This window comes from Rhineura floridana, chromosome 6, assembly GCF_030035675.1.
Source record: "Rhineura floridana isolate rRhiFlo1 chromosome 6, rRhiFlo1.hap2, whole genome shotgun sequence".
NCBI classification, from domain to species: domain Eukaryota; kingdom Metazoa; phylum Chordata; class Lepidosauria; order Squamata; family Rhineuridae; genus Rhineura; species Rhineura floridana.
The window spans coordinates 10,422,912-10,426,243 of record NC_084485.1 but is presented as its reverse complement, the minus strand read 5'-3'; the positions used below and the strand labels follow the sequence as shown (position 1 = coordinate 10,426,243).

General features: G+C 39.9%; 1 pseudogene; it reads left to right on the top strand.

Moving 5' to 3' along the window:
- The first annotated feature begins 1,156 nt into the window (after window positions 1-1,156).
- Window positions 1,157-1,279, top strand: LOC133388167 (5S ribosomal RNA; annotated as a pseudogene).
- The last annotated feature ends 2,053 nt before the right edge of the window (window positions 1,280-3,332 follow it).

Below are 3,332 nucleotides of genomic sequence, written 5' to 3'. Positions count from 1 at the left end.
GCTCTAGCCATCCTTCCCTTGCGTTTGAGTTTGTGTTTTCTCAGCAAAAGCCGCAGGCTTAGAAATGCTCTAGAGTGTTCAAAGTGCATCGCAAAAACATTTGAGCAGTTATTACAGGAGCCCTGAAAGAAAGGGTCAGTGTTAAAGGGAGGTGCTGAAATGTAATGGCTAAACATCTCTCTGCATTTGAACTAGGCAATTCCAGCCCACATGCTCAACTAGCCACTGTGCTTACACCAGCCATCAGGATGCATGCAAGGAAAACTATAATACCTAACAGGAGGAAAAACGCAGCCTTCAATCATTCATTTCCATTCTGTTTCTACGGAGTGAAGCAAGACTGCTGGATTTTTTTGTGTGAATCCATGATGATGGTGGTGGTGGTGATGATGGTTGGTGTTAGGGATGGGGGGGGAGAAATTCAATTCAGTTCACATTTAAAGCTGAATCTATCAAATTTGCTCTTCCACAACAACATGTGAACCAAAATACAGGAATCCTTCAAAATTCACACATATGTGAATTTTGTGATGCAGTTCACCAACCAACCAATGTTTTCAGAAATGCATATATTAGGGGGCAATGTGCATAAAATGAATATATTAGTGAAAACATATTTAAAAAGCACTATATTAGGAGAACGTGTTTGCAAAAATGTGTACATTAGTCAAAACTGCATAAAATATGTTTATTAGGAGAAATTTGTACTAAAATGTTGAAGATTTTTCATGAGGATTTTTTTTTAAAAAAATAACAAATTGCTACAGAACTGAATTTAAGACTGGAAAAAAGAGAATCTGAGAGGACAGAGAAAGAAAAAGCAGTTTTGACTATCTGATTTGCTCACTTTTTTCCTACTAAGATCATGAAGAGAACACACTGCCATGGGTATGCCTGGGTAAGCATGGAAGGATCTGTCAGCTTTGCTCCTCCCAGTTTCTCATTTTTCCAGTCTTCAATTCAGTCCCTCACATTTCTGCAGGAATTTGCATTTTGTTTCGTCTTTTTACAAAATCTTCATGAAAATCCTACAGCATTTTATGGGTTTCTCATCATAACCACATTTTTTCTCTGCAGTTTTAACTAATGTACACATTTCTGCAAGCAGTTTCTCCTGACATAATGCATTTTTGTATTTTATTTTCACTAATACATTCACTACGGCTATACTACCCTGAACATGCCCAATGTCATCTGATCTCGGAAGCAAGCTAAGCAGGGTCAGGCCTGGTTAGTACTTGGATGGGAGACCGCCTAGGAATACCGGGTGCCATAGACTTAGAGGAAGGCAAGGTAAACCACTTCTGAATACCTCTTACCATGAAAACCCTATGAATATATCCAAAAAAGATTCATAGGGTCGCCATAAGTCATAATCGACTTGAAGGCATATAACAACAATACATTTACCAATATATGCATTTTTTTTCCTTTTATGTTGAGGCAAGCATACCAACATTAACAATCAATTATGCGGTTTAAACAAAGTTGAGGCACAATCAAAAATAAAAAGAACACTTATAGATCACATCGCTCAAGACGTGTGTATGTAACTCGGCCATAGAGAGTTATGAGTAGCTGGAGGGCATTTCCCTGACCCCTGATCGTTGATATAACTAAAGAACGGAAACCATATTTCATCACAAGATCATTTTTAGAAGTCACAGCGACTACTCTCCTGTGCTGTGCCAGTTTTTCTGAAAGGGCTACACTGCACACCTTGTCAAGCAATCCTGCCTGAGTCGTTCGCTTCTCTATGTGAGCTGCTGCTAGAAGCAAAGCAATAAGATCTTTACGTGCCATTTTTTTATTTTTGTTGCTTTCAAGGGACAGCAACACCAATTCTGGGTCAAGAGTTAAAGATTGGGCCATCATGAGTGCCAGGGCGTCAAACACTTTCTGCCAGAAGTCCTGTATAGCTCCACATTCCCACCACATGTGGTAGAAAGTCCCTTTATTACTGCACCCCCTCCAACACCATGGTGAGAAATCCTTCAGCCCTCGCAATAATCATATTGGGGTCCAGTGCCACCTTAACTGGAATTTTAACATAGCCTCCTGGATCCTTGAGGAGATGGTTTTTGAAAACATTCTTTGGTTGGAGAACTGCATTGCAAAATTCGGATAAGTGCAAATTTCAAATGATGACTGTATTTTGGTTTTCATGTTGTTTCAGAAAGTGCCCATTTGATGAATTCAGGTTTCAGGTGAACTGAATTCAAATTTCTCCCACATCCTTAGTCCTGGGGCCAGAGGACCATGGATCACTGGGCAACTGCAACCCCTTCCTCCCAAGAAGAACATCATGGCAAGTGGGAGACCAACCTGGGCTCATTCATTGACCAGAAAAAAGGAGCAGCTTGCTTCCCTGATCTCTGCCAGAAAGAACACTCTGCGCCAGCTGCCAGTTGTCCTCATACTGCAGAAGCAAGGGGAAAGGACATTCTGGGTCCCATCTATCAGCCCATGGAACAAGAGCCAACACTTGCTGTTCAGACAATCACACCTGCAAAGGCAGATCAACCTTGCACAAATTGGATGTAAATGCTTGGATCTCACCACATTGTTCTGGCCTTTACAGACTGATCTCCCTCCTCCACCTTTTCTCACCCCTTTCCTTTTTTGTCTTTTTAGTTTGCAAGAGGATTAGGAAAATTCATGGAGGATACAGCTATCAATGTTTACTAGCCATGAGGACTATGCTCTCCCTCCACTGTAGGAACCTGTATGCCTCTGAATACTAGTTGCTAAGAATTTCTGGTGGGGAGGGTGCTGTTGCTCTCAAGTCCTGCTTGCAGGCTTTCCACTGGGTCATCTGGTTGTGTGAGAACAGGATGCTGAAATAGGATGTGGCCTGATCCATCAGGGCTGTTCTTATATTCTTAAGCTTGAGGTCACAGCCTCTCTTTCTCTCTCTCCCCCTGTCTCTTGATGTCAGCTGCTTTGGAAGACAACATTTGTCTGGAAAATGTGATAAAAATATTAGTAGCAGTAGTGGTAGTATTTAGTCGCTTTTTCACAAAAGTGACTCAAAGCAATTTACAGAAACAGACATTTTAATATGTTTTTAAAACCTTTTTTTTAAAAAAATATGGTTTTTTAAAGATGTTTTGTTTTAGTATGTTTTTAAGGATGTTTTGTTGTAAGAAATTTTAAAGTCTGTTTTTATGATGCTTTAGTGTGTTTTTATTTTGTTTGCCACCCTGGGTTCCTACTGGGAGGAATGGCAGGATATAAATCTAAGAAATAAATAGTAAATAATAATAATTAAAAACAAGTGTAAAACCAGGAGTGAACAAGAGCTAAAATCTAGTAAGTAAATATATTGACAG